Source organism: Petaurus breviceps, unplaced genomic scaffold, assembly GCF_028583685.1.
Source record: "Petaurus breviceps papuanus isolate PSGF00001 unplaced genomic scaffold, PetGlider_PUasm1.0 90881, whole genome shotgun sequence".
Taxonomy (NCBI): domain Eukaryota; kingdom Metazoa; phylum Chordata; class Mammalia; order Diprotodontia; family Petauridae; genus Petaurus; species Petaurus breviceps.
This window is the reverse complement of record NW_027187369.1, coordinates 16,878,123-16,903,681: the sequence shown is the minus strand read 5'-3', so window position 1 is coordinate 16,903,681 and position 25,559 is coordinate 16,878,123. Positions and strand designations below refer to the sequence as shown.

The 25,559-nt window shown below is 38.2% G+C and overlaps 1 long non-coding RNA gene across 1 annotated transcript in view; it reads right to left on the bottom strand.

The window, feature by feature from the left end:
• LOC138150626 (uncharacterized) overlaps positions 1–25,559 on the bottom strand; it is a 105,745-nt gene that overhangs the window by 19,048 nt on the left and 61,138 nt on the right. The gene's annotated exons all lie outside the window — the stretch shown is intronic.

The following is a 25,559-nucleotide window of genomic DNA, read 5'->3' as shown; positions in this document are numbered from 1 at the left end:
AAGTGGAAATGGTGCTAAAAAGAAGGGCTCCTGTTCCAAGGAAATGCTTGAAGTCCTCAAAAGGACTTTGCAGTATCCCCAAATACCCTCTCCTCCTCTTCAACTCTGAATTCCATTCACTTTCCATTTCCTCTATAGGTATGCTAATGTATGTGTTGAAAAGTGAGAAAAGCTTTGAATAAAGTATCTTTATCATGTCACAATCCACACCAAATCTTAACCTTTTTTCAAACTGTTTTTGATGCTGTCCATCAGGTATCTGATGAGCAAAAGGTAAGCTCTATTAGGTTTATAAAATGATAGACTTCCTAGTTTTTTTCCCCCTAAGAGCATAACTTGGCAGCAATTTCTTAGTCTTGTTGGTTGTTTTCAGATTTCATTCAAGACTGCCACTATAAAACTTCTATTTTAAATCACTGGACAGAACTTTAAAAATACTAAGACAAAAGAATTCTGGTTTCCCTATGCCAAAGACAAAACTACACAGGACTTTAAATGATATAGGAGGTTTAGGTTTGAGGCCTTTTCTCTTTGGGGCAGAGGGGACAAAAATAAAGTAAATCAGTTTAAAATAATTGGAACACTACAGCCTGGAAAAAAATAAATCTTTCAGAGAATGTAATTAGCCTATAAAATTATAAAAAATATAGAAGAGTGAACATGTTCTAATGAGACAAATCTCAACCATCCTTGAACTTAGGATCCCCCTTGAAGCTTGAAAGGGAATGAGTTTTAGTTGTAAACACAAGAAAGTATTCCTTTACACAGCAGGTGCCCTAAGAGACAGTGGCACAGGCTGAAAATATAAATAGCTTCCAAATAGGTTTAGATACATTCAGAGATGATACTTTCACACTGGGTTATTAAGGTAAACTAGGATGTATGAACAAGAGGAGGAGAATGAGCTGGTTTGCCTTTGGGAAATTGTGCATTGGATTTAATGACCTCAAGTTTCTTCCTGAAAGAACGATTCATCTCTTCAACAAAAATATTCTTGTAAATGTTGCCATGGTGCTACAAAGCAAAGAATTTTCCAGCCCCAAGAGAATTCAAATTGCATGTCACTCAAAGGTCAATGGAGAGATGTATGGTGAGGATGAATAGGCTGGAGCATATTACCAGAGAAGAACAGGGAAGAAGACAGATGTAAAATATATTAGGAAAGAAATGTCCGGTTCCAAAGGGCGATAGGCTGGTCATACAGTTGACAGCAAGGCAATTAATGTGCTTCACTGTCATCCATAATATGTCAAGAGATGTGGAGAAAGGTCTCTATGTGTTGGGTGGATCTTCTATGAAGGAATTATGACAAGGCAGGGACAAGAATTCCCAAGGAAGAGGAGTAAGTGTCTTGCAATCTGTTCCCTTGGAAGGAGTACCCACACTGATAAAACCATGTCCATTGAAGTTGTGAAAATGTTTGGGGGATATACAAACTTCTTGAAGTTGTACTTAATGGAGGACCTCTATGAGCTTGTAAATAACACCACACAGAGTCCCCGTGATAAATATAACAGGAAACTGAATGAACTACACAGCCAATCCAGTGAAGCATTATTCATGCTCCACAACCAAGGATGACTTTAATTTAAGATGACTGTCAACTTGAAAAGTATCAAGAGTAGAAATTTCGGAAGAATTCTGGCTCGAATCGCTACATCTAATAATCAAAGGAATGCTAGAATCCTCTGAGTATTATTTCAACATCTGTCTATTCATTTCACCAAAGCAAGAAAATCCTCTTCCTAACTAGAGGAATGAGACTAACAGTGAATGGCTTCCCTCCTTAAGAATGTGTTTTCATTAAATTTAAAATTGATTCCCATTTCTACTACTGTGGCTGTATCCTTTAAATCAGTGAAGTTATTGAGGCAGTTAGGATATGCATGGAGTACAAACCAGGACCCATTCCTGCCTCTTAGCCACGATAAAGGAGAAGCATATTTAATGACAAAAAATCCTCACTCTGCAGTTCCAAAATGGGGACACGGCCAAGAAAACCTCTATGATTTCTGGTAAAAGAATTATTCTAGCATGGTATCCTGGTGATTCTATATGACTGTTTACCCTTACCTTATGAAATTCTCTGGACCTAATTAGACAATTTTATGGCAAATGAGAATGGTGACAAAACTGATATTAAACATCCTTAATACAGATTTGCATGATAGCCCTTAATGGCTCCTGGGGTGCTATTTGGGAACTTTCAAATACATATTTAATGCTCAAAATGACTCTAAATTTGGATTTACATGATAAACTTTAATGATTCAGGTGGAGCATTTAGAGTGCAGTAGGTAAACAGAGCCTAGTTTTGAAGGTCCCTCATCACACATGGATCCAATACAGAAGAATGGTATCTAAAAGAGTGCTATAATCTTTTGGATAAACATGTTTGTAAAAAAATTGTTTGCTCAGTCTGATTTTTTTAAGTAACATAAAAACAAAAAGAATGGTTCCTCAAATTTATCCTCAACTACTTTTTAGCCTTGGAAAATCATGTGAGTAATTTCTAGCAAGAGTAATAATTAAAATGTGTTATAAAAGGACAAAATATTTTTTCTTTTCTTTTCACCATTGATATTTTCTGTGCTGCCCTGCCCTGTTTTTAGCAGTAATTAGAGATCATGTTTTGGGGCCACCCAATTTCATGCACAGAGAGCTTTGATGAATTGCTATTATATGCATACATGAGTTTTTCTAATTCATATTCTTCTGAATGAGCCTACTTTCTTTTCATTATTCCCAATTGTGTATCTCCACTGCAAACTAAAGTTTTCCAACATTGCTTCACAAGAGTCACTGGGGAGCATGGTACCAAGGACATGCATGAAAAGACTTGGGCTGACTTAGAATATTGGTTCTGTTGCTGACTAGCTATATGATTGTGGGCCAGTAATAGAAGATCTCTGAAGTTGTTTCCTTCTAGGCTTATAATCAATATAGACCTACATTCAAATCTTGTCACTGACATATACAAGCTGTGTGACTATGGACAAGTCACAAAACCACAGAATTTCAGCATGTACTAAGCACAGTGTTAGACACTAGGATTTCAAATACAAAAATGAAACACTCCCTGACCCTGAAGAGCTCAGATTCAACTAAGAGGAAACAACAAACCCAGAGTTGTAAGCTAATAAAAGATAGACACAAAACATAACAGCTGGTGAACTCAGCAAAGGTCTTTATGGCAAGTGGCCCTCGGGCTGGGCCATGAAGGGAACTAGAGTGAAGAAGGGAAGGTTCAAGCCATAACTCAAGGGGAAAAAAAACATGTAGAAGAATTATCACTACAAAAAACGACATGTGATCAGTCAGCCTGGGATTGAAGGTCTCCAGCAAGGGGCAATCCACTACCCTCTGGGATACTTATAAGTTGTGTGACTATGGACAAGTCAATTTAACCTCTCTAACTCTGGTAAAATGGGAATAATAACAGCTGCAGGTCTTTCTTAGATAGGAAATGTAAATGCCTCAGCAAATTGTAAGGCATTATCTAAATGTTGAACATTATCATCTATAAAATGGACAACATTTACATTATTATTACATAAGATTCCCTCAATGAGTCTTCCAAAAACCACCTTACATCCTCAAATTCAATTACACTTAAGCCTGGAGTTAGGAAGTTAGGAAGATCTGAGTTCAAATCTTGCCTCAGAATTTGCCTTCAGCAAGTAATCTTTTTCCAAGTGTTTTCATCAGAAAAACAGGGACAATAATAGCACCTACCTCTCAGGGTTGTTTTGAGGATAAAGCAGATAAAATCTGTAAAGTATTTTGAAAGCCTTTAAACTTTATATAAATGCTAGCTATTATTACCGTTCATGACTCGTCCCTAGATCTCTTCTATCTGAACTTCAAAAAGATTACTTCTACTACTACTACCACCACCACTAATTTTGTTAATAATAATTATTTAAACTGCACTTACTGCAGAATTGTGGGAATCAAATGAGAGAATGAAAGCATTGTGTAGTCTTTAAAGAAGGTAGAATAGCAGTGGTGGTGATGATGGTGATATCTAACCAGTGAAACTCAACTGCTTAGGAAAGACAGCATAATTCATCTTGAGTTTCCTGTTAAGGTGGATATTAGTCATCATTTATTTACCTATTTTGAATAGCATTTACTATCAATTAACCCAAGTAATGGGGTAGAGCATCCTTCTGTTTTCACTACATGATTGCTGTTATTTAATATGAAGCTACTTAGATTCATCACAAACTAGACCATCCAACCATACCTATAAATGTCACGCTTAGGAATGGTAAAAAGCACAGATGTTCAACACCTGATATAACAATTACAATACTTGTTTATGTCAGTGCTGGGAGATCTGAAACTTCACAATAACAAGGTTTTTCTTCATCTCTTTAAGACAACTTTGGTTTGGGTTTTTTGAGGAGACTTACTCTAGAGGAAGCATGGATGAATAAGAATCAGGAGGTTCAAATACTACCTAAACAGTTGCATGCCCCTGGGAAAGCTATTTTACCTTTCTGAGACTCCGTGTGCTCATCTAGAAACTATGCTTATATCACTTCCTTTCTAGGGTTATTTCAAGAATTACTTCAGATCCACATACATGAAAGAGCTTTGACCATACACAAATGGCATCCACTATTATCAGGGTCTTCATAAGTGACCAAATATGGACAAAATAGGGGGCTCAGGTTGGAATAAAGAAGGCCTGGGCTCAAATTACCACGGTGACACTTATTAGCTGCCAATTATGGGCTAGTGACTCAATTTCAGCCATACTTAGGCAACTTTTTTCAAATAACTTCATAGAACCATTATTTCAACTATATGGATATTTCCTCTAAAGATATAGACAACAACACTTCCATGCCTGGTTATCTGCCCTCTTTATCTAGGGCTTCCCTTAAGTTTTTCACAGGCTATCCACTCAACGTGCTAGGGCTACCCCTGTCACATTCTTTTGATGTTGTGGAAATTGTGTCCTATCAGTTACCTGGTACTCTAACCATGAAGTCAGTCCATTTTCTTTTTAATTATGCAGATATGTAATGAAATCCTGTATTCTAATTTTTCCTAATTCATTATCTTTTAAGTATCATAGCCTCCTCACCCTTACTACTGCTTCTGAGTGATACCCACTTTAAATTCTTTAGAGCTGGTAGTGTTACATGGCTCACAAATAGATTATCATTTGTATTGGTGGAAGAAGTTCTCAAACCAGTGGAATGAGAGATTACTTATGTATTGGCATTTCCTTCCACTTACAGAGAAAGAGCCCTGCAAAATAGGAAAATAATTGAATGAAGTATTAAAAGATCTGGTTCCAATTCCCGGCTTTGACGATTCAAATCACCAAATGATTTGATAGACAAATCAAGTCACCTTGGTAAATCCCAGTTCTGCCCTCCATAAAATGTAGATGATGGGATATGCACAAATTTAGAGCAATTTCCATTCCAAATGTTCCTACAGACTATTTGTGTCCAACCTGTGATAAAGCCTTCCAAGTTTGTGTTGGTCTGATCAGTCACAGTCAGACACATACCTCACCCATGACACAGTGATATCATTTTGGTGCATGAAAGACAACAACCAACCACTAGTATTCCCTACCTTGATGGGTTGTTGTGAGAAATGGGCTTTACAAATCTTCAAGGCCAAAAGACACATAAACTACTAGGAATGAGCTAATCTATTTGTATGTTGAACAGATAGACATTCCCAGGGAAACTTCTTGCTAAGCATGGCTACAGTGACTACACACCTTCCAAAGCTTTTATATACATTTCTCCTTCTTGTGATCTACTGATTTCGATGCTTCTTTTTATATTAAGTGATGGGAAGAGAAATGATGAACACTAGGAAATCAGAGGAAATTGCTATTTTCAGATCCAACTGCAATTTATAATGATGGATCTAATAATAAGAATGTAACAAGCATTTCTAATGCCCTCAGGGAAGTGCTTAATGGGAAAGAGATTCCTTAGGTATCTGGAAAATCAATTAACACCCATTTATTCAATATATAATGTGTGTCAGGAACATGTGCTAGGTGCAGGGGACACAGGTACAAAGAATAAAACAATAGTGTCCCTTGCAATGAATGTACATTCTAAATGGTCAGAGACAAGAACATAAATATATACAGTATAAAAATGAAGCAAATAAATGCAAATGTATAAAAAAGTTATTTGGGAGGGAGGTCACTGGCAGTTGGGGGAGGATCCAGAAATACTTCATACAAAAGATGGTGCTTCAACTATGTGTTAAAGAAAGACAGGGACTTTCTGAAATAGAGATGAGGAAGAAGTGCATGCTGGGACAGCCAATGCAGAGGCACAAAGATGGGAGATGGAATACGTTATATGTGAGGAACAGAGAGAAAATCAGTTTGGCTGTATTTCAGAACATGGGAGAAGGAATACCTTTCAATGAAGTTTGGGGCTAGCTTGTATAGAACTTTAAAAACGCAACATGAGAGTTTACTGCCACTGAAGTGAGCCACTAGAGCCACTAGGGGGAATAACGTGGTTATATCTATGCTTACGGAAAATCCCTCTGATGGCAGTGTATAGGAGTAGACTGAAGTGGTAAGGGACTTAAGGTGGGGAGACCAATTAAGAAGCTGTTGCAATTACCTAGGTGAAAAGTAGTGAGGGCCTGAATTGAAGTGATGGCTGTGTAAGTAGAGAAAAGCTATAAAGGTAAAAACGGCAAAATTAGGCAACTTATTAGATATGTGAGACGAAGGAACGAAAGGAGTCCAGGGTAATTCCAAGGTTAAGAATCTGAAACACTGGAAAAATGACAATATCTTGGACAAAAATATAGAAGTTTGGAAGAAAGGAAGTTTTAAGAGTAAAGATTAATTTAATTTGGATGTATTAAGTGAAAAATATCTCTAGGACATCCCATTGTAAATGTCTAATGGGCAATCAAGTGATGTGGGACTGAGGCTCAGGATAGACTGGGGTTGAATACACACATCTGTGAAAGAGAAGCTAAATGTGAATAAATAGACTCTGTAAAGCCCAGAATTTCCATTTCCCTTGCCCTTCAAACGCTTTCTTGTCCGAAGTTTCAGGGTATAGAAGAGAGGACAAAAACAGAGCCAAACCTCCTGCTGGCCCCAAGGGGTCACAGAGAAGCACCACTGCAGGAGTGTCCCAAGCTTCTACACTTCTACCTGATAGGACTGGGACAATGGCAGAGCTGAGATGGATTCCAGGGTGATGGGACTAGCAGCTTTTAATAACCATATTGGCTCATTAAACAGGGCAAACAAAATCCCCCCTCCCACAATGTTTCCTTACCCTAGTTGACTGAGGCCCCTGATCTTTAAGAAGAGAGTTGAGATTGCTAACTCCTGCCTCTAACCTTTTTACTACCTGTGGTAAACTCTGGAAGCATAGCAGCAGATTTCCAACTTTGAGAACTGGTCAGAAGGATTGGCAGGAACAGATAAGTTGAATGTTTCACGGAGTAGTTTTTAATAAGCATTTTATCCATTAAAAAATAAAAACAGTTGTCAATACAGTATGGATTGTTTGCAGAATGAAATCAAATAAAGAGGGGTGGCCAGGTAGCATAGCGAGTAAGAGCACCGGCTCCAGTGTTGAGAAGACCTGGAGATCGAATCCTGGGCTCAAACACTTAGCACCCACCCAGAAACACCTGGCCGTGTAACCTTGAGCAAGTTACTTAACCCCAATTGCTTAGGGGTGGCCAGGTGGCTCAGCGAGTAAGAGCACCGGCTCCAGTGTCGGGATAACCTGGATCAAATCCTGGCTCAGATACTCAGCACCACACCCAGAAATAACTGGCCGTGTAACCTTGAGCAAGTTACTTAACCCCAATTGCTTTAAAAAAAATCAAATAAAAAGCACTGGTTGAAGGAGAATATCTCTATCATGGGGTGGGATCTAAGAAAAGATAGAAGAGATTTTCCAATTTTAGTACTTTTGAGTGTAATTCAAATATTACTCTTGGATCTACATAGAATCTGTAGTCAGCCAGGTTGCTCTGGGACTGTGGCAGAGCCCATGTAGGGGAAGAAGGTAGTAGTCAGAAGTTTGCTGCTGAGCACACACTAGTGAAGAGAAGAGGCATAGCCTTTGGAAAAGCTGGCTGAATTGTCTTGGGAAAAAAACCACTGGGCTGATGGCATAGTTGTAGTGTTACTTGGTGGTCAGAACATACATACATACACACATATATGTTTACTGTATAAATATATCTGTGTATACACATATACACATATGCTCTATTTGGTTAACTGACTAAAGAATAGCCTGCCTTTCTGTAGGTTACAGAAGGCAGTAGAACTAGTCAGGTGTGGTGATTACAACTTCAGTAGCACCACCAAGTGTACGTCTAGCACATATCATCTGTCACAACAAAAATAACTGACATTCAAAGCACTTTCTGGAGATCAGATAAGTCAAATCTCATAACAACCCTTTGAGAGAGCCACTGCAGGTATCATATATTCCCATTTACAGAGAAGGAAACTGAAACTTAGAGAAGTAAAGAGATTTGCCCATAGTCTCACTGCTAACAAGTATCAAAGACAGAATCTGAAATGATATCTTCCTGATTTCAAGGTCCAGATTTTATCCACTGTGTCATGTTGCCTGGAATTTCATTTCTTAGCAATCTTCCCACAATTCCCTATCCAAGGTAACAGTGGTGAAAGTTAATTTATCTAGGATCAAAAATTTAGAGCTTGGGGCAGCCAGGTAGCACAGCAAGTAAGAGCACCGGCCCCAGTGTTGGGATGACCTGGGGAATCGAATCTGGGCTCAGACGCTTAGCACCCAACCAGAAACACCTGGCTGTGTAACCTTGAGCAAGTTACTTAACCCCAATTGTTTTAAAAAAATTTAGAGCTGGTAGGGTCCTAAGTGGTCATCTAGTCCAACAACCTTATTTTACAATAAGTAAAACAAGGTCAAGAAATATTAAGTTATTTGATCAAAGTAGCATAGGTACTAACTGACATTTTTAGGATTTGAACTAGAGTCTTATTCCAAATCCAATGCTGCTTTTACTACACTCAGCTTGCCCTTAAGTATACTAGGTCATTTCACTCTTCTTAATTATTGTGCAATCAAGAGATCAGAATAAGTAGACATATAAAAAAAGGAAATATTTGCTGATAAATAATTCTATCAAGAGAGATGGCTCCCTTTTTAATTTGCCTTTCCCTTTTTGTTCTACCATATATTCACATAAACTCAGTGGTTTACCCAAGGTAGAGTCAAGACATCCTTGAGCCACTCCCATGGGTCTCCTGAGGGTCCCCAACCCCTTCAATCACCCAGGTAGTATTACTGTCCTCTAATTTTATGGCAGTCAGTATTTCTCATATTATGCATGAGAAACATCCATTCTCAATTTGATGAGCATTTATTAAGCATGGAGAACCAAGTTAAGTAACCAAGCATTTCTCAAAGTTTACTCTGCCAGATACTAAGCTAAGCCTGGGAACACAAATAAAAGCAGAAAGAAAGATCATCCCAACCTTAAAGGAGTTTACTTTGAAATGGAGGAAGATGCCATGTAAAAAGGAAGCCAAAAAAGGAAAAGAAAGGAGAAAGTGGAAAGAAGATATAAAAGTGAGCCTGGTGGAGGCATTAGAGAGAAGGAACTGGAGAATCAGTTCAATCAGAGAATCAGTTCATCAGAGAAATGAAGATCTGGACAGCCTGGGTGCCCTTTTAAAATAGAGGCTCTGGGAAGAACCATACAATCAGAGGGAGAGATGATAGGGGCAGAGGGTACTTTCAATACATGAAGTCCAGGGTAGAGTGAGGTTCCAGACTGAAGATGTTTCTGGGACATTGTACAGAATGTCCAGGTTAGTCAGAAGTAAAGTCAAGAGAATAGTAAAAGCATACAGTAGGCACTGTACTAAAGATTTTGGCTACAAAGACAAAAATGAAAACAGTCCTTGCCTTCGATGACCTTCGATGACCTGAAATTCTTCTACACCCTGAACACAGCTAGAGATCAACAAATGTTGTTGATGCTTTAATTCAATTCAATAACCTTTAGTAAGTGGTTCTTACATACAGTGTGCTAATGCTAATCAGCCCCTTGCCCTCAGGAGCAAAGATTCTATTAGAGGAAAATAGAATGAGTACAAGGAATATATTCAGTTGTGATACAAAGCAAATTAAGAAGGAAAGTGCTAATTACTCAGGAAGGACAGAATTAGAAATGGACTCATGAAAGAGATGGCGCCTAAGCTGGGCCTTGAAGGAAGCTAGGACTTCTGGAGGTAGATGTAAAGTATTTGTCGGGGGGGGGGGACCTGTGCAAAGGCACATGGGTAAGATATGGAACCATCTTTTTTTTTTCTTTTTTGCTGGGGGGAAGGCAGGGCAATTGGGATTAAGTGTCTTGCCCAAGGTCACATGACTAGTAAGTGTCTAAGGCCAGATTTGAATTCTGTTTCTCTTGACTCCAAGGTTGGTGCTCTATTCACCGTGCCACTTAGCTGCCTCTGAGATAGAATGTTCTACACAGGAAAGAGTAAGTGGATGGAATATAGAGTGCTCACTAAGTAAGGATGGATGTGTCTGGGGTAGGTTGAGGTGGTGGTAGGAGGAGTAATGGGAGGTAAATCAGAATAGTAGGCTGGAACCAGATTATGAGGGACTTTGGATGGCAAGTAAAGGAGTTTGCATTTTATCTTTGAGGAAGATTCTGTTAAAGATTCTAGAGCAAGCAACTTACAAGTTTAGAGCTTTATTTAGGAATATCCATTTTGCAAATGGGTGGAAAATAGAAGGCAAAAGAGAGAGAGGAAAGGTAGGAAACACCATTTAGGAGGCTAGTGTAATAATACCAGAGAGATATGATGATGATATGAATAAGGTATGAAATATGAATAAGCCATATGAATGAATAGAAGGGGACATATGTGACCAATTTTTTTTTGTAGAATCAATGAGACCTGGAAATTTACTGGAAATGGAAGTGAAGGAGAGTGAATACTCATGGATGTTTCCTAGTTCTGTGAACCTAGTTGAATGTACGAATAATGGTACCCTGAACATAAACAGAGTAGTTAAGAAGAGGGGTATGTTTGAGGGGAAAGAAAATTAGATGCTAATCCAAAAAAATTAGCTTTCATATATCATACTTCAAACTATAGCTAAAATGGAATATATCAAAAGTTCAATGAGGAATTTTAGATTTAACAAGGCAGACTAAGAGATGGGGTGGGGGACAAGCCATTCGTGCCTCAGATTTAAATTTTCCCAACTCCTTAGAATCCCTTTATTTGTAGCTATTGGATTTTCATTTAGAGATCCGCAACCCAGACACTGACACTACCAGCAAGGCAGTTAATCTGTCAGTAAATAGTCTATAGTTTTGGTAAGAAAGGGCTCAGTACATGGGAGGGCAACAGAAGTGTTTAGAGACATGAGAAGCTCATAGCTCAACAGAAATGGAGTTTGTCTTTGGCTTCCATTAACTATATAGAAGGAGTTTTCAAAGATTTAATTGGCACTTTGTAATAAGTGATTACATTCTGAACCAGGAAAGCAATTACTTAAAATGTCAGGTTTTTTTTGTTGTTGTTGTTTTTTTGCCATTTAGGCACTGAGTATACTAAATTGCAAAGGAGAATTTACAGATATCCAATTGAAATTTGTTTGGAAGCCCAAACAGACAAGATTCTTGCCTTTGCTGACCTCAATGGAAGATGTTTTTAAATATGTCTGTATGCAATGAAAACTTGAAGTAATTTTCTTCACTGAATGATTAAGGAAAATACACATGGATTCATTCAACAAGGAAAGTTGAAGGCATCAAACACAGAAGGTCCTCTAGAAAGTTATATGTGCACTGTTGTCTACTCCTTGTCTTTTGATTATTTAAACCAAAATAACCTCTCGGTTCATCAAATGTCTTTTTCTAAGGCTTTTTTTCCATATCTGTTAATAATGTTCTAGCCAAAGTTCCCGTCTGCATATGCATTTCTGTGATAAGGTGTAATGTCACAGTCCCCCAAACTTGCCTCAGGTTATCAGCATGCTGCAGTCTGACGCTAAAAAACCAAAATGATGGCTTTCCTCCAGCGGCTTGCTTCCAAAGCAAAATGCAAACTCAAACCAGGAGGATTTTGGGTTGTTTCCCAATTTGCACAATTTGCCTGCCAAAAGGACAATCACACCTAGTGATTTCTCAGGTCAGGATGACCAGTGAAAAGTTCTTGGTGCCCAACTGTATTATTCTCATTTTTAGATAAGCCAGGGATTGATGTGTTCCTTGGCTGACCTGAGATTTTATTACATTATAGATGTATGCTTAGAAATAACACAAGTGATGGTTTTGTGCCCCAGCAGTGTATGACATTCACGTTCAGTCATTTTCAGTCATGTCCGACTCTTCATGACCCCATTTGGGCTTTTCTTGGCAGATAATGAAGTAGTTTGCCATTTCATTTTACAGATAAGGAAATTGGAACAAAGAGGGTAAAGTGACTTGCCCAGGGTCACAAAGCTATTAAGTGTCTAAGAACAGCTTTTAATTCACAAAGATGAGTTTTCCCAACTACAGGCCCAGCACTCTATCTACTGCACCACCTAGCTGCCCTGGGAACAGAATTAGCTACTAAATTTAAAAGAACTCTTTTTTTCCTGAAATTTACTTCCTCACTGGCATGTATACAGAATCTATAAGTAGTCAAACATGGCTAGGATGGATAATCTTACATGCATAAATACAACTTCAGCACTGATTCAAGGGTCATCCAAATGAGATCTATATAAAGGACCAAGTGCCTGAAATGAAGAAGGTTGTTTACTTGCCTACATGCTTCTTTTATCAGCTTGTTGTTCATATGAATGAAAAGAAGGGCACATATGTGTGGGATTTTTTTTTGGTAGAATCAACAAGACCTGCAATTTACTGGAAATGGAAGTGAGAGAGTGAATACTCATGGATGATTCCTGGTGCCAATGGAAACTACCCAGAGTTCAAAGTGAACCAAACTTTTATATTTCCTAAGGTGACACTTACAATTTGTCAGGTACTGTGCTAAGCTGGGGAGATAAAGAAAGGCAACCCCCCATAAAAATCCCCTTCCCTCAAAGAGCTTATATACTAAAAATTGGCAAGCATCAAACAGCACAACAAAAACTAAAATACATTATTTTTTTAACAGAGAAGAAAACACTTGTCCTTGATGTAGGAATTATTTCTGAATAAGCTCGCTGTTTATAGTCTGTCCAATCATTTGACATGACAAGGATCAAAATGAGTAAAAAAAAAAAACCAGGAAGAACAATAATGAGAAAAAAGAAAGAACAATAATGTACAATGGAAAAAATTCACTGCTGAACTATTCAAACCAGTACTCAGAATAGGAAGTGGACCACAGAAACGCCAGTGATATCAATTAAATTAATTGTATATAGTAGTTTAACTGCTATAAATCCACTGTTACAACAATAAAAATGAAAGAATTTTCAAAATGTCTTGATCAGTAAACAGGTCACTTATTCCACCCCCCCCCCAACTTGCCACGCTTTTAAACTTCCCTATCACTACTGAAAGCCCCGCCTCCTTCTAGTCACCCAGATTTGCAATCTCAATGTCATCGTCAATTCCTCTCTCATACTCCATAATGCTTCTCCTCTCACATAGCCATAATTCTGGTTCTAGTTCAGTCCTTCATTACATACTCCTTAAACTATTGCAATGGCCACCAATACATTTTCCTTGCCTCAGATGAGCCACATGAAGAAGAGGAGAAGGTATTTGGGGAGGGGGAATGTTTTACTAAAACCACCCACCATGTCACAGCATCTATCATATGTTACATTTAAACTGGATTGTCCTCTCTCTGGATAGAATAATTTTTTCTTTAGGTAATGGGCTAGTGGACAATTTAACTGAAACGAACACTCAACATTTGTATGTAACAATATACATTACTGAGTGGTCTTATTTATTTAATGCATTTTCCCATGTGGTACAGTTGGAGTAATTTAGAAACTCAAGATAAACAGCCTGCAGACCACTTTCTACAGATTTCTAAATCCAACTGTTTTGTTTAGGGACATGAACAAGACAGCATTTCTCTCTTCTGTAAAGAAGCATCATGTCATTTGAAACAGTACCTTAGCAAATTTTGCATTAAAAAAAATTCACCACCCCATTACTTCAACACTTCTCAAAATAAACAGCATTCTCCATCCAACTATGAATTAATGCCTAGAATTACAACAAAGAAATGCAACAAAGCAGGTACTTTGCTCTCAGGAGTTTTTAATGTAAATCTCAAATTTCTTAGTGGTATTAATTGCCACTGGCTCACTTCTCTCAAAAGGGCATTCTTTGGCCCACCAGTAATCACAACAGCATAGGCTCTAGTCTATTACTTGAAGCAAACCAAGAGGCAAATGAATCCCTGTCAGCATGCAAGAAGAGAAAAGGGACAGGGCCAATTGGAAGTTACATGGACTGTCGTTATGGAGTATAAAACATTGAGAAACATGGCTTTCCTAAACCTCAGTTTTATTAACCTTTATCAGCTGTTGAGAAGCTGGGACATGATGAGATTTCTGAACTTTTCTGTTGGCAGCAAAAGGGCAATGCCTGGAGTCACTGCTGTTTGGCAAAAAAAAAAAAAAAACCTGTGTCTGTCCACCCAAAAGTTCTCTTATATACTTTGTTCATACTGGATTACAGAGCCCAGAGATTACAGTTTTGTTTCATTTTGTTTTTCTACAGTCTCTGTTTCTAACTCCTGGGAATACAATTCATGAAGTATGACCCAGGATATGTATGCTATTTATTGCTGCTGAATGAATGCAGGCAAAGCTAGAGGTAGGTCATTAAGAATGTATTACATATTTAAAAGAAATGATAAAAATCAGCTTTTTTTCCTTTTACTTTACTCAATGAAAAAGAATATCCATTTTCCTTTGTTAAAAAGGTTTTGATACTTCCCTTTAGTGAAAAGCATTTGTTAACCTTCTGAGAGAGAAATCCTTCCTTTGTTCCTCTCCTCTCTCTCTTCATCCTCTTCTCTATCTGTGTCTCTGACTCTGTCTCTGTCTCTCTCTCTTTCTCTCTCTCTGTCTCACACACACACACACACACACACACACACATATACAGAGGGAAGGACGGGGCAGACATGGAGAAGTGTCTGGTAGTAACATTAAAGGAAACATTTCAGTGAAAATTTCATAGGTAACAGAAAACAATGATAAGACATTTCACAGAAACATTTGTGAAATATCATGACAGGGATAAAATAAGATGTCTAACACATTTCAGTTAAGTTAGAGAGTTCAACTGTAGCCTCCCATTTGTCAACTTCTTTCCATGGCTATCCATCCTCCATGTGCTTCTCATCATCTGGCTACTTAAGTACAGCAGTCTATTCCCTTCACTACCACAGCCTATATTAGATTATAAACTCATATTAGAGATAGTTGTCTAGAGCACCAAGAGGAAGTCACCCTAGTCATGCAGCCAGCATGTATCAGGTCTTCCAGACTTCACAGTTGGGCCTTTATCCATTAAGCCTTGTTGTCTCTCTGCTGTGAACAGAGAAGGCTATTGTAAATAAATGCTGAGTGAATCCCTGTTGTTTTCTGTTTTCACAGACAGTCTTATCCAAAACCAATCTATACATGTTACTCTGTTAATTCTCATCATGTTCTCTCCCACTCACCTCACCCAACATCAAAAGCCTTCAATATTTCCCAGTGATTACTAAATAAATTGCAAACTCCCTCCTTTGGCAGTCCAGATATCCATGACTTGCCCCTGACTTCCACCCTGACTCCCCCCTACTCCCCTTCATCAGCATCACCTGTCAGCCAAATTTAAATACTTCTTGTTCCCTGAACATAGCTAGGCCATATTCCCTGGCCATTCAATTTACTAAATTGTTTTCCTTTTTTTTACTTTTTCCATAACAATGCTTACTCCTCCCTACTTGCTTTACCAAAGCACCAGTGTCTACATTAGTTATTTGCAGGCAGTTTAGAGTTCATCCACTAATTCTTACCTCAAGAGTTGTTGGGTTTTTCCCTGGTTGATATCATCTCTTTAGGCTAGCTTCTTATAAAGCTATCGTTAAGCCTCAAAGCATTAAACAACCCAATCTGTTTCAAAAACACTGGACCCAGCCCAGTCAGGGCATACTGAAAAACATAGTTTATCAGCAGCCTTAAATGGGTTCAAGATTAAAATGTTTCAAGGGCCATCAAATGGTGGTAAATATATGACTGAGGAAAGGAACGGATATGTTAAAGAATAACTTTTTTCTTATCTAGCATTTCTCATGTAGGTTATTTATTTGGAAAATGCAGTAAGCTCTTTTAAATATAGTCCTAATTGATAATAATCTGGGTAGTATGAAGACTAGGGAGGAGAAAAGTATCAGTAGACATCCAAGCACAAGCAACTTCCAGGTACAGATTATGAACATAGCAAACTCCATTTATTCAGGGACAGATTAAGGCAAAACATTCACAGAAAATCAAAATCAAAATACAGGGTAACTCAAGTCATTTAGTAAGTTCTCAATTCAATCATAAAGTACTAAGGTACAAGTATTCCACCCCTGGGAAGTACATTCATTTAGTCAATCGCAAAGTTTTCTCTCTACTCAACTGGAAATTAGTTTCTAATCATAAACAAAGTACATTCATTTGGTCAGTCACAAAGTATAAAAGCAAAAGTTTTCCACCCCTGGATCACAACTGAATTACAATACCATCCATCCCCACCAAGCACCTTCTCAAAGGGGAAGTAGAGAGCACAAAGGCCATCTACTTCTAAGCCACAACAAGGTTATATCATCATAATATTCAATATCCAAGGAGAGGTCTTTTCTTCATCTTGACCCGAGGCAATCTCTGTTCCTGGGAAGACAAAGCTTAACAAAGCCACACTATACATTTGCAGTGTCCTGATCAATTCACTCTGCCTGCAGAACAGTCTCAGGATCTCTCAAAACATCAGCAATACCCTCCTTTAGGATTTCTGTAAACATACAACAAAAAAATCCTTCTTCAGGGCTTCTGAACCAACAGCAAGGTTCCAAAGCCTCTGCAACAACAGCACGGTCCTTTACCAGCAGACAAATCTGGCAAAGTAACATTAAAACAGAGAGAACAAATACTAGCACCACAATCATGTTTCTTCCCAGTTTAGTTCTCAGTACTCATTTCTCTCTCTCCAGCAGTAGCAACAGCCACAGGATGCTGGCTTCCAGAAGTTCTTCTGGCCTTTCTCTGCTTGGGCCTCTCTCTAAATACACAGCACCATCTCCTCCCAGCTCAGCCCCCTCTCTTCAAGTCAACAAGTCCATCCCACAAGTGGGATTCACAAGCTATGGGTTTTAACAATTAACCCAAAAACCAAGTCAATACAATGGGATCTTTAAATTTCATTACCATTACAACATCTGGGAATCAAAACTAAATAAAACAATGTAATACTTACAGAAATACAAGCAATTTAAACCAGACAAATTTAGGTGTTTTTCTAGGTCTGTATATGTACATACATGTTTAATGAAAGAAAAACAATTCCAAAACAAAGGCTAAGAGGCCCTGATTATGGGTGTTAAAAGGAAGGCCAGTTATTCTTGCCACAGAATCTCTGCCCTAGCCACAGTTCTTTCTCCTACAGAGCACTCCAGGATTCCCATTTCTCCAGCCTTGCTGGAAACTTCCAACTTCCTAGCTAAACTTAGACTGAAAAGCTCACTGAAGGCATACTTTTGCTTTTCCCTGGTGTTTAGCAAGTGGCTGGTACATAGCAGGTGATTAAGAAATCCTAGTTGACCATTAACTAAGCTCTGCTTCAGACAATAAAAATGTGAAACCACTCTGAGGTGGAAAATCATTCAGATATGCCTGGTACATACCAGGCCTGTCCCTCTAAAGTTTATATGCCCAAGTAGCACTTGTAGAGGAAAACAAAGATTCAGCAGAGTGGGAGGAGGTAATAATATTCTACACTATTAGGTTAGAATAACCTGAGTATTGGGGTCAGAGCCAAGATGGCAGAGTACACAGAGGACTGCTGTGGGGCTCCCACTTCCACCTCCTCAAATACATGTAAAAATGACTCTAAACAAACTTTAGAGCTCCAGAACCCACAAAGTGACAGAGAGAAACTAATCTCCCACTGAAGATAGCCCTGCAGGCTGGCAGGAATGGTCCAGTGCAATACACTGGGAACTGAGCCAAGCCCAGTGTGAGTCTGGGGTCAGCTTCAGGGTGGCCCAACCAACCTCGGCTACAGGGACGTCAGGAGAGTGGAATACCAGAAGCTTTGGCAGTTTACAGAATTATCAACCAATAAATACCAAAGACAAAGTGAGCGGTCAGGGGACTTTGGGAACAGAGAGTCTGGGAGTGCGGTGTGGCCTCTGCCCCTGGAGGGAGAAGCAGCTGAGGCACTGTGGCTGCAGCCATGTGCCTGCTACAGAGCTCCTGGCCTGCAGAGAGGGGGACAAAGCAACCAGTTTGAGCAGTAATCTCTCTTGCTTTAACCTGCTTGGATCTGGATCCCTGTCCTGGATGGAGGTCCTAGGATGCATGACCAGTGTGCCAGAGCCAGTGGATGCTTCTGAGAGGACACCCGACTAATAGCTCTGGCATCTGAGAAAACCCCAGAGATTTGGGACAAAGCTATTCTCTCTGAAAACAGAGTTCTACTGTGGCCAAAAATCTCAAGAGTCAAGTGGTTGAGTGGCAACATGAGCAAGCAGGGGAAGCAGGGCAATCACAGTGGTCCGACTTTGGATTCCTTTTTTGGGGACAAAAGGATCAAGGCATGGAGCAGGATGAAAACAGAAAAGTCAGAACTTCTGTACCAAAAGCTTCCAAGAAAAATACGTACTGGTTACAGGCCACATAGGAGCTTAAGAAGGATTTTGAAAACCAAATAAGTGGAGGAAAAAATGAGAAGAGAAATGAGAATGATACAAGAAAATCAGGAAAAGAGAGTCAACAACCTGACTGAAGAAAATAACTCCTTAAAAAAAGACTAATCGAAATGGCAAAAGAGGCTCAAAAAGCCAATGAGGAGAAGAATGCCTAAAAGAGTCAAATTTTCCAGATGGAAAAAAAGAATCCCAAAAGATCACTGAAGAGAATAATTCCTTCAAAATTAGATTGGAGTAAATGGAAGCTAGTGTCTTTATGAGAAATCAAGATACTATTAAAACAGATCCAAACAAATGAAAAAATTGAAGGCAATATGAAATATCTCATTGGAAAAACCACTGTCCTGGAAAAGAGATCCAGGAGAGATAATTTAAAAATTATTGAAACTACCTGAAAGCCATGATCAAAAAAAGAACCTAGAAATAATTCTTCAAGAAATTCTCCAGGAAAATTGCCCTGATGTTTTGGAACCAGAGGGCAAAATAGAGGTTGAAAGAATCCACCAATCACCTCTTGAAAAAGATCCCCAAAAGAAAACTCCTAGGAATATTATAGCCAGGTTCCAGAGTTCCAAATTCAAGGATAAAAGATTACAAGCAGCCAGGAAGAAACAATTTGAATATTGTGGAAACACAATCAGGATAACACAGGATCTGGAAGCTTCTACACTGAGGGAGCGAAGTGCTTGGAACATGATATTCCAGAGGTCAAAAGAGCTGGGATTAAAACCAAGAATCACCTACCCAGCAAAACTGGGTATCATGTTTCAAGGGAAAATATAGTCATTCACTGGAATAGAGGACTTTAAAGCATTCATGATGAAAAAAAAACAGAGTTGAACAGAAAATATTACATTCAGTTACAAGAAGCAAGAGAAGCCTGAGAAGGTAAACAGGGAAAAGAAATCACAAGGAACTTATCAAAGTTAAACTATATACATTCCTATATGGAATAATGATAATTGTAACTTATGAAACTTTTCTCAGTATGAGAATAACTGAAGGGGATATAAATGTATGTATGTATATATGTGTGTGTATGTGTCTGTGTGTATACATACATATATATGTTGATATAGGAGGGCATATGAATACATACATGAGTGTGTGTATATATGTGTCCAGGTATACATAGAGAGAGGGAACAGGACCAATTGAATAGGAAGGGATAATACTTAAAAGGTGAAATTGAGAGGTGAGAGAGGAATATAATGAGAGGAGATGGGGAAAGTCGGAATGGGGTAAATTATCTCATATAGAAGAGGCAAGGGAAAACTGTTATAATGGAGGGGAAGAACAGGAGGGCAAAAGGGAATAAATCAACCTTACTCTCATTGAATTTGGCTTAGGGAGGTAATGACATGCATGCTAAATAGGGTATTCACCCTACAGGAGAGTAGGAAGGAAGGGGATGAGAGGGGGGATGATGGAGGGGAGGGCAGGTTGAGGGGGGGAGGGAAGTTGGAAGCACAAACTTTTGAAAAGGGACAGGATCAAAGTAGAGAATAGAACAAGCGGGGAGGGGGATAGGATGGAGGGAAATATAGTCAGTCTCACAATATATCCACTATGAAAAGGTTTTACATAACTTCACATGTACAACCTATACTGAATTGCTTATCTTCCCAGTAAGGGTGGGTGACAAGGGAGGAAGGGAAAGAATCCAGAATTCAAAGTTTTAAAATCAAATGTTTAAAAAAATATACATTATTATTATTTTTCAAGCAACTGGGAAATAAGATATATAGGCACTGAGGCACAGAGATCCATCTTGCCCTACTGGAGAGTCAGAGGGGGGATGGGGGAGGATATAAGAGAGAGCAGATTGGGGGAGGGGGTATTCAGTGGGATTGCTACATTGGGGTGGTGGGTAGGGGAAAGATGGGGAGAAAATTTGTAACTCAAAATCATGTGGAAATGAATGATGTAAACTAAAAATAAACAAAATTTATTTCAAAAATACTTTTTAAAAAGAATAATCTGAGTATTGAATCTAGATGGTATCTGTTACATAATCATTAGTTCCTTCATCCTCCTGCTGTCACCTCCACATTATCTCATCCAAGGCCCTGACTTTACTGATTAAGGCATGGATGTAGCCTGTCTCTACAGAGATCCAGTTATGTCCTTGTCTCTCAGAAAACTGTGATCCTTAATGCAAACTTCCTCCTACTCCTTTTCCTTTCTCCCTTCCATTACTCATCCTACCAGATATCTCAAAGTAACCACAGGACCTTCTCTTGTGTGAATTAAAACATCCCTAATAAAGGCCTACTGCATTGATCATCACTGGTAGTTTGCTTCTTCTGTGGCAAGCTCCAAGACCCTCAAAGAAGCAGCAATAGACTAGGACAGCGCTCTAATCAAGGGGCAAAATGGGCTAAGAAGGAGGCTTCCATTCAAGCAATGGTTTCCTATAAGTCTAGGCGACATTTTAATATTCTACCCTGCCTAGTCACTTGACTTCAGCAATCCCCAAAGACAGCCTTTGGACTGTATGTTATGTCCCAAAGGAAATACTTAATATGGAGTATAATGTCTATAGTTCTGCCACTGATACAGCATTCCAATATAATTTTAAGACCACATCAGTTGTTAGAATTTAATCAACGTTTAATTATATTGTTGAAAAATCAGCTGCTGCTACCAAAAAAGGAAACAAAAATCAACCTTCAGTTCTCAGAACATGTCTGCCATTTACTTGAGAATGAAAAGCAAGTAGTAGCTTCAGACCAGACTCCCCAACATAATTCATTGTGCTTGGAGCTCAATGCCTAGGATTCAGGTTCATGGACAATGACATGCACAAATCTGTGAGGAGAAGCCTTCAGTTAGACCCAGGCAGGTCAGATGTCTGAATGAAATTTTATCATAAATAAATTACTACTTAACTAATGCATACCACAGACCTCACAACATCAGACATAGGATATCATTTGATAGCTCTAACCTTTGTGAATTAATGGGACCTTAAAGTAATTAGCAGTTGGAGTTTTGAAGAGACTATTTTCCTCATATGCAGAACATTTCTCTGTTGGCCCTTCTGTTTTACTGTATTATCTCAACCTTAGACAAAAGTAATTCAGTTTGCTCAAAATATGCCAACAACCAAATTGACAATGTTGAACCCAAGGTCATTTTTCTAAAAAAAAATTACTTCTTTGGTATTATCATGAGACTTTGTATTATTTCTTTTCTTCTCTCCAGAAAGATCCTTCTTCATCCAAAGTCCCCAACTTCTAGAAGGCTTACAAACATCCAGGACATTTAACAGAAATGTATCTACTTATTTTACTATAATAATGGAGACTTTTTGAAAACAACTAAAAAGTAGAAAGATTTAGTGGGCAATGAAACAGATATAAGATAAGGTGCTCATCCCATTGTAACCTTCTAATAAAGAGGAATGTGTGGCAAAGTTCATTAACCTATTACACGTCTGTAATGACATGTTAAAATAGCATGACTCCTTTATTTGTAAAATAAAATATTTAATATCTATAACTATGTTCAGTAACTTGATTGTAAATATCAAATGAGGCATAAAATGAGGTTATATGTTCCTTTGTGTTATTTGCCAGTGTTGAAGAAAAGGTCCAGTGCACATTCCAAATGGAAGAAGGATTTTCAAGAAATATTAAGGACTTGAAGGTAATCTTGCAAGACATAGCTGCCTAAGTCCCAGAACAGTGGGAGCCTCCCAAAGATGACCGATAATCACTCAATCAGCATTTATCAAGTGCCAACTATTAGCCAGGAACTGTGCAGAGCAGTGAGGATTCAAAATTACAAATGGAAGTCCTTCCCTTCCAGAAGTTTCTGTTCCTTAGTGGGAGATAACATGCACACATATAAGGTTATGCAAATCAATATGATTGCCATGGCTGTGAGATTAGCAAAGAGTTCAGCCTATGTACGTAAGGAAAAAGATAAACAAAGAATATATATTGTACACACGATGAGAGGAAGCTAGATAGAAAGTTTGTGACCTTGTAGAGCTTGTCCATCAGTACAAATATCTGTTAATGTACATTAAATTATTAAATGTACAACAACCTAGGGCCAGAAATGAAGCAGGAAGGAAGGGAACAAGTATTTATTAAGCACCAGGCATTGTGACAAGCATTTTTCAAATATCTCCTTTGATCTTCATAATAACTTTGTGAGGTAGATGCTATGAGGATCCCCATTTTACAGTTGAGAAAACTGAAGTAGACAGAGGTTAAGTGACCTGCCCAAAGTCACATAGTTACTAAGTGTCTGAGGCTACATTTAAACAAAGGTCTTCGTGACTCCAGGCCCATTGCTCTATCCAAAGCACCATGTAGCTGCCTCTAGGCAAGAAGAAACTGGGTTGAACTGCAATGTGCATTTAGTGGGAAGCTAGGTGGCACAGTAGATAGAGTATCAGATCTGGAATCAAGAAGAAATGAGTTCAAATCTGGCCTCAGACACTTGCTAGCTGTGTGACCCTGGGCAAGTCACTTTATCCTGTTTCCCTTAGTTTCCTTATCTGTAAAATGAGCTGGAGAAGGAAATGGTAAACCACTCCAGTATCTTTGCCAAGAAAATCACAAATGGGCTCACGAGAGTCCAAAACAACAACAGCAACATTTAATGACCTCAAGTTTCTTGATGAAATAAAGGCCAATGTTTTTGCATTTATATTCTGCCAATAATGTTATATGCCTGCAAGTTATGTAACAACATAGTTTCTGGTCACCCAAAAGACAATGAACAGGCCTATGGTGAACATGAGGAGGTTTCACTGCATTAGCAGCAAACAAGTGGGAGAACTGTCAAAAGAATATCATCACGGGCATGATTAACTGGAAAAGGAGAGGGTTGGTTGTGTAGTAATAGAAAGGGAAAATAATAGCTCTTGATTGCTACTGGTTACCTACATTATATAAAAAAAAAACCTACAAAAATAAACTTAGCAAATTCAACTGGATTCCTCCAGGGGATTTATATGAACAATTGTATTAGAGGGAGTTTCTTTATTGGGTTTTTTTTGGTCTTTATTAATTTGTTTGTTTACTTTTAGTTTATAAGATTTAATTCCACAATTCTCTGAGTTTCAAATTTTCTCTCACTCCCTCCCCCCCCATGACAGCATACAATCAAGTATAGGATCTGCAAATACTTTCACATTAAGCATTAGTCAAGTTATAAATATGAATTTATCAGATGAAATGAAAAATGGTAAAGAGGAGAAAAAACCAAACAAGAAAAAGAAAAAGATCAGGTGGTTTGCTTCAATCTGGATTCAAACTCAGTTCTTTCTAGTTCTTTCTCTGGATGTAGACATCTCTCTCCATCATGAGTCTTTTGGGATTGAGTTGTATCACTGCATTTCTGATAAGAGTCCAGTCTATCAAAGTTGGTGAGTTTCTTTATTGTTTAATTTCCTAGAAAGGAATGTTTCTTGGTTCTTCTACAGAAATTCACCTGGTGAAACTGGATGTAGCATAATGCTGGACAGATGGTGTTACCTGAGTATGGTTACCAACTACCATTTAATGAAAACCATGGCAGCACCTGACTCTCATTTGATTTATGTTTTTAATTTCAATTGTTTTTTTTAATAGTAGACATAGAGATAACTTTGGGATTTTACAAAATATTACACATACACACACAACAACACTGTAATCAAGTACTACTGGGTTTGTAATAATTGCTCTTTTACATATGAGATAACAGGATGTCAGAGAAATTGAGTGACTTGCCCAAAGTCATACAACTAGTAAGGACTAGAAGCACGGTTTTCTTAAAAGAAAACTTCCCTGTAGTTATAAATGTTGTCTTAAAACAAAAATCCAGAACGCATCAGAATTCTAACTTTCCTTCTGGGAACCAGAACTCCCCAGGAGAATCAATTCAGAAAATGCTATAAGACAATTTTCTTTGGACTCTATTGAAAGTAGGAGAAGTAATCCTGGTTTTCTAGTTCTTCTTGAATCTCAAATTATGTATATGGGGATGAAGATTGTGGGCTAAATTTTTCTGATTGCTTTCTATTTCCCTATATAGTCAAATCCTTGCCAAAGGCTTTTTAATAGTTTATATGTTAACAATTGGGACTTGAAATGTCAGATTTCTTCTGGCTATGTATCACTGCTTAAACATGCCTAGCTGCCAAAATGTCAATTATTCCAAAAGACTGGCCCTTAATTCATCTCTCTTAGGTCAAAGAAAAACTCACAAGGTTTGATTGAGGCTTTTTTTTAAAGTCAGATTTAAGTATTCCTTAGTTTTTCTATTTGGCACTCATTAAAGAAAATATCTCTGAAATATCAGGTTGGTCAGTGTGTATATTGTTCCACCTTTGTTTTCAAAGAGAACCAATGACATTGGTGTATGGGGTTTTCAGGGAAGACTAACACCTCTGGCCAGTGTATAGCCATGAATATGGAAATCAATGTCTCGGTGAACTATAGATACTGTACAATGTAGGACTTGGCCATGGTAAATTCGATCATTCAGATGTGACTTCTCAGATTTACTGAAAACAACTGACAAATAAATAAAAAAGAAGAAAGAATGATGTTTAATATGTACTTGGAAATCAACACCTTCTAATTTATATATATATATATATATATATATATATATATATATATATATATAT